Source organism: Lates calcarifer, unplaced genomic scaffold (genome assembly GCF_001640805.2).
Source record: "Lates calcarifer isolate ASB-BC8 unplaced genomic scaffold, TLL_Latcal_v3 _unitig_5656_quiver_2917, whole genome shotgun sequence".
NCBI lineage: Eukaryota > Metazoa > Chordata > Actinopteri > Centropomidae > Lates > Lates calcarifer.
In genome coordinates, this window is record NW_026117646.1 from 1 (window position 1) to 12,500 (window position 12,500).

General features: G+C 45.8%; 13 non-coding genes across 13 annotated transcripts in view; all 13 read right to left on the reverse strand.

The window, feature by feature from the left end:
* Positions 1–5,021: 5,021 nt before the first annotated feature.
* Positions 5,022–5,141, reverse strand: LOC127141346 (5S ribosomal RNA). The gene has a single exon (XR_007811871.1). It is a non-coding gene; the product is annotated as a 5S ribosomal RNA (ribosomal RNA).
* Positions 5,142–5,636: 495 nt separating this feature from the next.
* On the reverse strand, positions 5,637–5,755 carry LOC127141337 (5S ribosomal RNA). The gene has a single exon (XR_007811862.1). It is a non-coding gene; the product is annotated as a 5S ribosomal RNA (ribosomal RNA).
* Positions 5,756–6,250: 495 nt separating this feature from the next.
* Positions 6,251–6,369, reverse strand: LOC127141338 (5S ribosomal RNA). Its single transcript, XR_007811863.1, has one exon. It is a non-coding gene; the product is annotated as a 5S ribosomal RNA (ribosomal RNA).
* Positions 6,370–6,864: 495 nt separating this feature from the next.
* On the reverse strand, positions 6,865–6,983 carry LOC127141333 (5S ribosomal RNA). Its single transcript, XR_007811858.1, has one exon. It is a non-coding gene; the product is annotated as a 5S ribosomal RNA (ribosomal RNA).
* A 495-nt stretch (positions 6,984–7,478) lies between these two features.
* Positions 7,479–7,597, reverse strand: LOC127141344 (5S ribosomal RNA). Its single transcript, XR_007811869.1, has one exon. It is a non-coding gene; the product is annotated as a 5S ribosomal RNA (ribosomal RNA).
* Positions 7,598–8,092: 495 nt separating this feature from the next.
* LOC127141342 (5S ribosomal RNA) lies at positions 8,093–8,210 on the reverse strand. The gene has a single exon (XR_007811867.1). It is a non-coding gene; the product is annotated as a 5S ribosomal RNA (ribosomal RNA).
* Positions 8,211–8,705: 495 nt separating this feature from the next.
* On the reverse strand, positions 8,706–8,826 carry LOC127141347 (5S ribosomal RNA). The gene has a single exon (XR_007811872.1). It is a non-coding gene; the product is annotated as a 5S ribosomal RNA (ribosomal RNA).
* Positions 8,827–9,322: 496 nt separating this feature from the next.
* Positions 9,323–9,442, reverse strand: LOC127141339 (5S ribosomal RNA). Its single transcript, XR_007811864.1, has one exon. It is a non-coding gene; the product is annotated as a 5S ribosomal RNA (ribosomal RNA).
* A 493-nt stretch (positions 9,443–9,935) lies between these two features.
* On the reverse strand, positions 9,936–10,053 carry LOC127141341 (5S ribosomal RNA). The gene has a single exon (XR_007811866.1). It is a non-coding gene; the product is annotated as a 5S ribosomal RNA (ribosomal RNA).
* Positions 10,054–10,548: 495 nt separating this feature from the next.
* On the reverse strand, positions 10,549–10,667 carry LOC127141349 (5S ribosomal RNA). The gene has a single exon (XR_007811873.1). It is a non-coding gene; the product is annotated as a 5S ribosomal RNA (ribosomal RNA).
* A 494-nt stretch (positions 10,668–11,161) lies between these two features.
* On the reverse strand, positions 11,162–11,279 carry LOC127141345 (5S ribosomal RNA). The gene has a single exon (XR_007811870.1). It is a non-coding gene; the product is annotated as a 5S ribosomal RNA (ribosomal RNA).
* Positions 11,280–11,771: 492 nt separating this feature from the next.
* On the reverse strand, positions 11,772–11,890 carry LOC127141350 (5S ribosomal RNA). The gene has a single exon (XR_007811874.1). It is a non-coding gene; the product is annotated as a 5S ribosomal RNA (ribosomal RNA).
* A 495-nt stretch (positions 11,891–12,385) lies between these two features.
* The window catches only part of LOC127141343 (5S ribosomal RNA), a 118-nt gene continuing 3 nt past the window's right edge, over positions 12,386–12,500 (reverse strand). The window contains exon 1 of the ribosomal RNA XR_007811868.1: positions 12,386–12,500. This exon is cut by the window's right edge and continues 3 nt beyond it. This is a non-coding gene — a ribosomal RNA (5S ribosomal RNA).

Consider the following 12,500-nt stretch of genomic DNA (forward strand, 5'->3'; position numbering starts at 1 on the left):
GTGTGCTTGTCGATCATAGTTACCCAACCCGCTGGAATGCTCTTCTTAATTTTTTCAAAACATTTTCTACCATTACTCTACTCACATCTTCATCCCATTCCAATAAACAGTCAAAATTGCTCTCCCCGGCATAAATCCCGGTACATATTCATAAACAATATCTTTAATTTGTCTAACTCCAGCCAAAAAAAACATTTCATTGTGCAACATTTTCCCTTTCTCAATTATTTTGGGGTTAAAAAAATCGGTTGCTTAAAAACCTGATTAACATCAATACAGTTATAAAACACTTTTTCCTTAAAACACCTCCCACACTCCAAAAACCTCTTGATAAAATACAGGTATTTTGTCCAAACATCCTTTTTTTAAACACATGAAAATTCCTTCATCCCCAATCCCTCCACAGTTGTATAGAAACTGTTTAAAAAACATTTTCCATCCATATTCCAAATTCCATATAAAATTTTTGTACCATTTTGACTCTCATCGCATTCTTTCTTACCTCGATATCCATTAACTTTAAACCACCCCTCTCTCTATTACCAATCAAAGTTTTTGTTGCAATCCTTACACCCCTCCCACTCCAAATAAAACTGTTAACTAAATTTTTCAATTCGTTTAAAACCCAAATCGGCATATCTAAGACCCCTAAAACATAATTTATTTTTGATAACAGCAACACATTAACCACTAACACTTTTCCCTTCAGTTTCAGCTGTCTTAGCTTCCAAAAATTTAACGTATTTCTGATTTTGTTTAACACCCCCGTCCACGTTTTCCCTTGCCTCCTTTTCTTTTGGTCCTAAATTAAACCCCAGAATCTTAATAAAATCATCCTTTTCCTAAACGGGATATTCCATTTTTTGTTCCTCTCCTCCCCAAAAAACATTATTTCAGTTTTGTCAATATTTATTTTCGCACCGATGCCCCCCATAAATTTTCAAATCCTCCATGATAAAATCAACGCTCTCTGCATTTTTTACAGTAAAATTAGTGTCATCTGCAAACTGATAAATTAAACTTTTCTTACCAAATGGAATATCCACTGCTAAAATCCTCCCGTCTTGCTTCACCAGTGTTGCCAATGGCTCTGCAGAAATGCTATATAATATAGCAGACAAAGGACATCCCTGTCTGATAGATCTTCCCAATTTAAAACCTTCAGTTAATGTACCATTAATCTTCACCCTTCCTTTAGCTTGACTATATAACAATTTTAGCCAAGCAATTATCCTGTCCCCAACCCAAATTTTCCCAATGTCCTCCACAAATAATCATGTTCAACTCTGTCGAATGCCTTATTTAAATCGACACTTAATAGCACCCCTCCCTCCTTCTCCCTGTTCATTTGCCCTACCACATCCCTAATAGAGCAAATAGTGTCCGCTATATCCCTCCCCGGTATACTGTACCCCTGAGGTGTCCGAAATGATACTACCTGCAACCACCTTTATTCTATTTGCAAAGATTTTTGTTAGAATTTTATAATCACAATTTAACAAACTTAATGGTCTATAATTTTCCAATTTATTTTTGTTTCCTCTATTCTTATATAGTAATGTGATAATCCCCGTCGCCATAGAATCAGGCACCTCTTGTCTCTCTTCCATGCAAACGAAGAGTTTCATAAGTATTGGAGCCAATACGTCAATAAAGGTCTTATAAAATTCATTTGTTAGCCCATCTGAACCTGGACTTTTGTATTTTTTTGGCTTGATTTATTGCCTCTCGAATTTCTTCAATAGTTATCTCCTTATCACACATTTCCCTGTCCTCCTCCGCCAGCTCCACCCCACCGTGCCCAGAACCTTATCCACTAACTCCTTATTTATTCCTTCCTTTTTAAACAAACTCTCATAATAGGTTTGCACCTCCTCTAAAATGCTTACATAATCGCTTATTTTTTCTCCTGTGTCTTTTTCTAACTCCCAAATAAAATTTTTCCTTTGTCTCTTTCCTTCCAGGTTCAGGAAAAATTTCGTACACTTTTCTCCCTCCACCACATATTTAGCCCTGCTCCTTATTATTGCACCCATGATCTTCTCTTTCTCCAAGTTTTCCAATTTACCCTGCAGCTTTAACACCCTCTCCGTGTCCACGTCAGCTCTTCCTTCCTCCTCCTCCAACTCCTCCCTCAATTCTAATTTCTTTTTTTTCTCAGAAAATTCCTCAGTTTCGCATATCTCATGCTTAGTTGCCTTATTTTACTTTTTTACCTTCTCCCACCATGCACATGTATTTAATTCAAACAATGGATTTTCTTTTTCCCGCACTATACAATCTACAACCTTTTTTTTATATTCTACTTCCTCTAACAAACACGCATTCAAACACCATACCCCTCCCCCCCTCCCTCCCCTTTCCCCTAACTGAAAAATTAGCGCTGCATGATCACTCAACCCCAGAAAATTATATTTTAAATTCGTCACATAAATCCCCACACATCTTCTAACCAAACATAAATCAATTCTGCTTTGCTTTAATTTTCCTAAGACCATTTGTCTTCTAGAGAAACTCCTTTTATAGGGATTCTCCTCCCTCCATACATCAATTAAATCCTCCTTAAACATAATATTATGTAGCGCTATTCTCGATGTGTCATTTTTAAAAGACCCAACACTGCACGCGTCTAATCTCGTGCACCATACATTGAAATCCCCGACTATCATACAGTTCCCCTTAACAAAACCCGACATCCTTGCAAAAAAACCTTTCCTTTGTGTTTCCACATTTGGTGCATAGATATTTACTAAACGAAATAAAACATTTTGTAATTCAAAATCAATAACCAAAATTCTCCCTTTGTTATCCTTATAAATTTCCTTCACATTTTCTATACACCCTTCTTTAACCAAGATAGCCACCCCACATTCCCTCTGTCCCCCATGATTTACAAAAAAAACTCCCTTCCAAAGTCTCTTTATACTATCCATAATTTCCTCAGTCCAATGAGTTTCTTGTAGACAAATAATGTCTGTATTGAGTGCAACGAAAACCTGCTCTGCTTTCCTTTTGTCTCTGAGGCCATTACAGTTTAACGAGGAAATTTTAATTTGTGCACTCATAATACCTTGAAAAACTAAAAGAAAAAAAAACAGCAGAGCTTTCCTCATACCTCTCATTTCTTCACATTCATCCTTTCTGTTCCTTTCTTCTTCCTCTTCAACTGTTTTATTATTTCTTCACTTATGTCCATCTCCTCTCCGCTGCTTCCCCAGCCCACCTCCGTCTCCGCTCCGCCCTCAGCCAACACAGCGGAACGCACTCCTCCTGTCCTCTCATCTCCCGCGCTCCCCCCTCCTTCTCCAGTCACCTCTCCTCCTTGACCTCTCTCACTCTCAGCAGCCGCGCTGACCGCGACGATCTCTGTGCCGGCATCCTCCCGACTGTTGTCCAGCTCCTCCGTTTCCAGCGACCAGATCCGCCCTCCGCCGACCCCCGCCTCCTCCGTCCTCTGGTCCTCCTCCACCTCCACCGACTCCTCCTCCTCCTCCTCCTCCCCCTCCACCATCAGTTCTCCCTCCACCTCCGCCATCTCCTCTCGACTGGATGAAATATCCGAATACGGCGCCTCTCCCCTGAACGCCGCCGATGCTCCACACACACACAAAGCCCTCTTCTCCCCACAGTCACTGCATCTCTCCGTCCCCGCACATTCGCGAGCATAATGCCCCTGATTTCCACATTTAAAACATTTAAATGTCGGACAATCTCGCACCCACGTGTCCGGGCTGTATACACAACCGGCAAACTTTACTTGCCTGTCGTGAATAACACGGAAGTGTTCTATTCCTCCCGCTGTCTCGAATTTGGCTGAATAAGGCAGGGACTTAACATCTTCGGTGAATTTCACCTTCATGAATCTCGTGCCATCAGCTATTGACGTCCCCGGCCACATCCTTCTTTTAATTGGCGAGATTGCTCTCACCCCCCAGTCATTTAATTTTCCCAATATGGCTTCATCCTCCACATATGTAGGTAGATTGATGAATGAAACCACCATCACATCATTTTCTATTTCCTTCCCAATTACCAGACTGTTCTTGATTTTGAAGCCGTCCATCAATTTGTTTTTTCCACTTTCATTTCTCATTGTTAGTTCATAAAGTTTCATTGTCTTAAATCTGCAGCCGATCACATCACCGCACTGCTCTTTCACCCGCCTTTAACAGCTCCATCATCGTCACCTCATCTTCTCCGTCTATCTCCGCCGTCACCGTCAATCTCCTCTCATAAGTTATTTTTTCTTTGTCTCCTTCAACCGCATGCCGTCCTCCATTTGCCGTTCCGTTTTCCTTAGCCATGATTTCCGTCCGTATATTTTTCTTTGATCTTTCCCCAAACAGCGGCCGCTGTCTGGGGAATATGCTCACCTCTTAGAAAAAAAAAAAAAAACAAAATACTTTCTCCACCTATCTCTCTCGGGAAATTTGAAAGCAAAAAGGAAAGTCAAAGTTTACACTTCTCTCAGCTTGTCTCACACACAACCTGCTCCTTCTGCTGCTCAGGGTGGTGTGGCCGTAAGCCACAGCGGCTGCTGAAGACAGACCCTTTATACGTGCCAAAATAACACTGGCAGATCTGTTATTTCACATAGCAATCAACAATAATGGGGATTTTCTCTAACAGTCAACAGCAAAACTAAGAAATAACTACTCCACCCAACAAGAATTTTCCGTATGGCCTGATCAAACATTTGGCTCTGTTCCAAGTCCATTTTCGTCCGAAATTGCTCAAAACGTACATCGGTGAGCCACACGTCCTTGTGGACGACGTATTGGGTCATTGTGCCCAAAACCCAGACTGCGCTCATTCATTCGGCAGCAGTGCAGACTTTACAGAGGTGACTTTCCAGCGCCTAATACCCGATTGCCGAAAGCGACGTGACATAAAACAGAAGTGCAAAACAGAGCGTGAAATACAGGCTGCAAAATAAAAGTAGTTTGGGCGTGCCCTGTCTCAACTACAGAGGAAGCGGCATTCTGCTGCTGTAAGATAGGCAGGAAAAGATGGGGACAAAAAGCTTACGGCACCTGGTATTCCCAGGCCGGTCTCCCATCCAAGTACTAACCAGGCCCGACCCTGCGTAGCTTCCGAGATCAGACGAGATCGGGCGCGCTCAGGGTGGTGTGGCCGTAAGCCACAGCGGCTGCTGAAGACAGACCCTTTATACGTGCCAAAATAACACTGGCAGATCTGTTATTTCACATAGCAATCAACAATAATGGGGATTTTCTCTAACAGTCAACAGCAAAACTAAGAAATAACTACTCCACCCAACAAGAATTTTCCGTATGGCCTGATCAAACATTTGGCTCTGTTCCAAGTCCATTTTCGTCCGAAATTGCTCAAAACGTACATCGGTGAGCCACACGTCCTTGTGGACGACGTATTGGGTCATTGTGCCCAAAACCCAGACTGCGCTCATTCATTCGGCAGCAGTGCAGACTTTACAGAGGTGACTTTCCAGCGCCTAATACCCGATTGCCGAAAGCGACGTGACATAAAACAGAAGTGCAAAACAGAGCGTGAAATACAGGCTGCAAAATAAAAGTAGTTTGGGCGTGCCCTGTCTCAACTACAGAGGAAGCGGCATTCTGCTGCTGTAAGATAGGCAGGAAAAGATGGGGACAAAAAGCTTACGGCACCTGGTATTCCCAGGCGGTCTCCCATCCAAGTACTAACCAGGCCCGACCCTGCTTAGCTTCCGAGATCAGACGAGATCAGGCGCGCTCAGGGTGGTGTGGCCGTAAGCCACAGCGGCTGCTGAAGACAGACCCTTTATACGTGCCAAAATAACACTGGCAGATCTGTTATTTCACATAGCAATCAACAATAATGGGGATTTTCTCTAACAGTCAACAGCAAAACTAAGAAATAACTACTCCACCCAACAAGAATTTTCCGTATGGCCTGATCAAACATTTGGCTCTGTTCCAAGTCCATTTTCGTCCGAAATTGCTCAAAACGTACATCGGTGAGCCACACGTCCTTGTGGACGACGTATTGGGTCATTGTGCCCAAAACCCAGACTGCGCTCATTCATTCGGCAGCAGTGCAGACTTTACAGAGGTGACTTTCCAGCGCCTAATACCCGATTGCCGAAAGCGACGTGACATAAAACAGAAGTGCAAAACAGAGCGTGAAATACAGGCTGCAAAATAAAAGTAGTTTGGGCGTGCCCTGTCTCAACTACAGAGGAAGCGGCATTCTGCTGCTGTAAGATAGGCAGGAAAAGATGGGGACAAAAAGCTTACGGCACCTGGTATTCCCAGGCGGTCTCCCATCCAAGTACTAACCAGGCCCGACCCTGCGTAGCTTCCGAGATCAGACGAGATCGGGCGCGCTCAGGGTGGTGTGGCCGTAAGCCACAGCGGCTGCTGAAGACAGACCCTTTATACGTGCCAAAATAACACTGGCAGATCTGTTATTTCACATAGCAATCAACAATAATGGGGATTTTCTCTAACAGTCAACAGCAAAACTAAGAAATAACTACTCCACCCAACAAGAATTTTCCGTATGGCCTGATCAAACATTTGGCTCTGTTCCAAGTCCATTTTCGTCCGAAATTGCTCAAAACGTACATCGGTGAGCCACACGTCCTTGTGGACGACGTATTGGGTCATTGTGCCCAAAACCCAGACTGCGCTCATTCATTCGGCAGCAGTGCAGACTTTACAGAGGTGACTTTCCAGCGCCTAATACCCGATTGCCGAAAGCGACGTGACATAAAACAGAAGTGCAAAACAGAGCGTGAAATACAGGCTGCAAAATAAAAGTAGTTTGGGCGTGCCCTGTCTCAACTACAGAGGAAGCGGCATTCTGCTGCTGTAAGATAGGCAGGAAAAGATGGGGACAAAAAGCTTACGGCACCTGGTATTCCCAGGCGGTCTCCCATCCAAGTACTAACCAGGCCCGACCCTGCTTAGCTTCCGAGATCAGACGAGATCGGGCGCGCTCAGGGTGGTGTGGCCGTAAGCCACAGCGGCTGCTGAAGACAGACCCTTTATACGTGCCAAAATAACACTGGCAGATCTGTTATTTCACATAGCAATCAACAATAATGGGGATTTTCTCTAACAGTCAACAGCAAAACTAAGAAATAACTACTCCACCCAACAAGAATTTTCCGTATGGCCTGATCAAACATTTGGCTCTGTTCCAAGTCCATTTTCGTCCGAAATTGCTCAAAACGTACATCGGTGAGCCACACGTCCTTGTGGACGACGTATTGGGTCATTGTGCCCAAAACCCAGACTGCGCTCATTCATTCGGCAGCAGTGCAGACTTTACAGAGGTGACTTTCCAGCGCCTAATACCCGATTGCCGAAAGCGACGTGACATAAAACAGAAGTGCAAAACAGAGCGTGAAATACAGGCTGCAAAATAAAAGTAGTTTGGGCGTGCCCTGTCTCAACTACAGAGGAAGCGGCATTCTGCTGCTGTAAGATAGGCAGGAAAAGATGGGGACAAAAAGCTTACGGCACCTGGTATTCCCAGGCGGTCTCCCATCCAAGTACTAACCAGGCCCGACCCTGCTTAGCTTCCGAGATCAGACGAGATCGGGCGCGCTCAGGGTGGTGTGGCCGTAAGCCACAGCGGCTGCTGAAGACAGACCCTTTATACGTGCCAAAATAACACTGGCAGATCTGTTATTTCACATAGCAATCAACAATAATGGGGATTTTCTCTAACAGTCAACAGCAAAACTAAGAAATAACTACTCCACCCAACAAGAATTTTCCGTATGGCCTGATCAAACATTTGGCTCTGTTCCAAGTCCATTTTCGTCCGAAATTGCTCAAAACGTACATCGGTGAGCCACACGTCCTTGTGGACGACGTATTGGGTCATTGTGCCCAAAACCCAGACTGCGCTCATTCATTCGGCAGCAGTGCAGACTTTACAGAGGTGACTTTCCAGCGCCTAATACCCGATTGCCGAAAGCGACGTGACATAAAACAGAAGTGCAAAACAGAGCGTGAAATACAGGCTGCAAAATAAAAGTAGTTTGGGCGTGCCCTGTCTCAACTACAGAGGAAGCGGCATTCTGCTGCTGTAAGATAGGCAGGAAAAGATGGGGACAAAAAGCTTACGGCACCTGGTATTCCCAGGCGGTCTCCCATCCAAGTACTAACCAGGCCCGACCCTGCTTAGCTTCCGAGATCAGACGAGATCGGCGCGCTCAGGGTGGTGTGGCCGTAAGCCACAGCGGCTGCTGAAGACAGACCCTTTATACGTGCCAAAATAACACTGGCAGATCTGTTATTTCACATAGCAATCAACAATAATGGGGATTTTCTCTAACAGTCAACAGCAAAACTAAGAAATAACTACTCCACCCAACAAGAATTTTCCGTATGGCCTGATCAAACATTTGGCTCTGTTCCAAGTCCATTTTCGTCCGAAATTGCTCAAAACGTACATCGGTGAGCCACACGTCCTTGTGGACGACGTATTGGGTCATTGTGCCCAAAACCCAGACTGCGCTCATTCATTCGGCAGCAGTGCAGACTTTACAGAGGTGACTTTCCAGCGCCTAATACCCGATTGCCGAAAGCCGACGTGACATAAAACAGAAGTGCAAAACAGAGCGTGAAATACAGGCTGCAAAATAAAAGTAGTTTGGGCGTGCCCTGTCTCAACTACAGAGGAAGCGGCATTCTGCTGCTGTAAGATAGGCAGGAAAAGATGGGGACAAAAGCTTACGGCACCTGGTATTCCCAGGCGGTCTCCCATCCAAGTACTAACCAGGCCCCGACCCTGCTTAGCTTCCGACGATCAGACGAGATCGGGCGCGCTCAGGGTGGTGTGGCCGTAAGCCACAGCGGCTGCTGAAGACAGACCCTTTATACTGTGCCAAAATAACACTGGCAGATCTGTTATTTCACATAGCAATCAACAATAATGGGATTTTCTCTAACAGTCAACAGCAAAACTAAGAAATAACTACTCCACCCAACAAGAATTTTCCGTATGGCCTGATCAAACATTTGGCTCTGTTCCAAGTCCATTTTCGTCCGAAATTGCTCAAAACGTACATCGGTGAGCCACACGTCCTTGTGGACGACGTATTGGGTCATTGTGCCCAAAACCCAGACTGCGCTCATTCATTCGGCAGCAGTGCAGACTTTACAGAGGTGACTTTCCAGCGCCTAATACCCGACTGCCGAAAGCGACGTGACATAAAACAGAAGTGCAAAACAGAGCGTGAAATACAGGCTGCAAAATAAAAGTAGTTTTGGGCGTGCCCTGTCTCAACTACAGAGGAAGCGGCATTCTGCTGCTGTAAGATAGGCAGGAAAAGATGGGGACAAAAAGCTTACGGCACCTGGTATTCCCAGGCGGTCTCCCATCCAAGTACTAACCAGGGCCCGACCCTGCTTAGCTTCCGAGATCAGACGAGATCGGGCGCGCTCAGGGTGGTGTGGCCGTAAGCCACAGCGGCTGCTGAAGACAGACCCTTTATACGTGCCAAAATAACACTGGCAGATCTGTTATTTCACATAGCAATCAACAATAATGGGGATTTCTCTAACAGTCAACAGCAAAACTAAGAAATAACTACTCCACCCAACAAGAATTTTCCGTATGGCCTGATCAAACATTTGGCTCTGTTCCAAGTCCATTTTCGTCCGAAATTGCTCAAAACGTACATCGGTGAGCCACACGTCCTTGTGGACGACGTATTGGGTCATTGTGCCCAAAACCCAGACTGCGCTCCATTCATTCGCAGCAGTGCAGACTTTACAGAGGTGACTTTCCAGCGCCTAATACCCGATTGCCGAAAGCGACGTGACATAAAACAGAAGTGCAAAACAGAGCGTGAAATACAGGCTGCAAAATAAAAGTAGTTTGGGCGTGCCCTGTCTCAACTACAGAGGAAGCGGCATTCTGCTGCTGTAAGATAGGCAGGAAAGATGGGGACAAAAAGCTTACGGCACCTGGTATTCCCAGGCGGTCTCCCATCCAAGTACTAACAGGCCCGACCCTGCTTAGCTTCCGAGATCAGACGAGATCGGGCGCGCTCAGGGTGGTGTGGCCGTAAGCCACAGCGGCTGCTGAAGACAGACCCTTTATACGTGCCAAAATAACACTGGCAGATCTGTTATTTCACATAGCAATCAACAATAATGGGATTTTCTCTAACAGTCAACAGCAAAACTAAGAAATAACTACTCCACCCAACAAGAATTTCCGTATGGCCTGATCAAACATTTGGCTCTGTTCCAAGTCCATTTTCGTCCGAAATTGCTCAAAACGTACATCGGTGAGCCACACGTCCTTGTGGACGACGTATTGGGTCATTGTGCCCAAAACCCAGACTGCGCTCATTCATTCGGCAGCAGTGCAGACTTTACAGAGGTGACTTTCCAGCGCCTAATACCCCGATTGCCGAAAGCGACGTGACATAAAACAGAAGTGCAAAACAGAGCGTGAAATACAGGCTGCAAAATAAAAGTAGTTTGGGCGTGCCCTGTCTCAACTACAGAGGAAGCGGCATTCTGCTGCTGTAAGAATAGGCAGGAAAGAATGGGGACAAAAAGCTTACGGCACCTGGTATTCCCAGGCGGTCTCCCATCCAAGTACTAACCAGGCCCGACCCTGCTTAGCTTCCGAGATCAGACGAGATCGGGCGCGCTCAGGGTGGTGTGGCCGTAAGCCACAGCGGCTGCTGAAGACAGACCCTTTATACGTGCCAAAATAACACTGCAGATCTGTTATTTCACATAGCAATCAACAATAATGGGGATTTTCTCTAACAGTCAACAGCAAAACTAAGAATAAACTACTCCACCCAACAAGAATTTTCCGTATGGCCTGATCAAACATTTGGCTCTGTTCCAAGTCCATTTTCGTCCGAAATTGCTCAAAACGTACATCGGTGAGCCCACACGTCCTTGTGGACGACGTATTGGGTCATTGTGCCCAAAACCCAGACTGCGCTCATTCATTCGGCAGCAGTGCAGACTTTACAGAGGTGACTTTCCAGCGCCTAATACCCGATTGCCGAAAGCGACGTGACATAAAACAGAAGTGCAAAACAGAGCGTGAAATACAGGCTGCAAAATAAAAGTAGTTTGGGCGTGCCCTGTCTCAACTACAGAGGAAGCGGCATTCTGCTGCTGTAAGATAGGCAGGAAAGATGGGGACAAAAAGCTTACGGCACCTGGTATTCCCAGGCGGTCTCCCATCCAAGTACTAACCAGGCCCGACCCTGCTTAGCTTCGAGATCAGACGAGATCGGGCGCGCTCAGGGTGGTGTGGCCGTAAGCCACTGCGGCTGCTGAAGACAGACCCTTTATACGTGCCAAAATAACACTGCAGATCTGTTATTTCACATAGCAATCAACAATAATGGGGATTTTCTCTAACAGTCAACAGCAAAACTAAGAATAACTACTCCACCCAACAAGAATTTTCCGTATGGCCTGATCAAACATTTGGCTCTGTTCCAAGTCCATTTTCGTCCGAAATTGCTCAAAACGTACATCGGTGAGCCACACGTCCTTGTGGACGACGTATTGGGTCATTGTGCCCAAAACCCAGACTGCGCTCATTCATTCGGCAGCAGTGCAGACTTTACAGAGGTGACTTTCCAGCGCCTAATACCCGATTGCCGAAAGCGACGTGACATAAAACAGAGTGCAAAACAGAGCGTGAAATACAGGCTGCAAAATAAAAGTAGTTTGGGCGTGCCCTGTCTCAACTACAGAGGAAGCGGCATTCTGCTGCTGTAAGATAGGCAGGAAAAGATGGGGACAAAAAGCTTACGGCACCTGGTATTCCCAGGCGGTCTCCCATCCAAGTACTAACCAGGCCCGACCCTGCTTAGCTTCCGAGATCAGACGAGATCGGGCGCGCTCAGGGTGGTGTGGCCGTAAGCCACTAGCGGCTGCTGAAGACAGACCCTTTATACGTGCCAAAATAACACTGGCAGATCTGTTATTTCACATAGCAATCAACAATAATGGGGATTTTCTCTAACAGTCAACAGCAAAACTAAGAAATAACTACTCCACCCAACAAGAATTTTCCGTATGGCCTGATCAAACATTTGGCTCTGTTCCAAGTCCATTTCGTCCGAAATTGCTCAAAACGTACATCGGTGAGCCACACGTCCTTGTGGACGACGTATTGGGTCATTGTGCCCAAAACCCAGACTGCGCTCATTCATTCGGCAGCAGTGCAGACTTTACAGAGGTGACTTTCCAGCGGCCTAATACCCGATTGCCGAAAGCGACGTGACATAAACAGAAGTGCAAAACAGAGCGTGAAATACAGGCTGCAAAATAAAAGTAGTTTGGGCGTGCCCTGTCTCAACTACAGAGGAAGCGGCATTCTGCTGCTGTAAGATAGGCAGGAAAAGATGGGGACAAAAAGCTTACGGCACCTGGTATTCCCAGGCGGTCTCCCATCCAAGTACTAACCAGGCCCGACCCTGCTAGCTTCCGAGATCAGACGAGATCGGGCGCGCTCAGGGTGGTGTGGCCGTA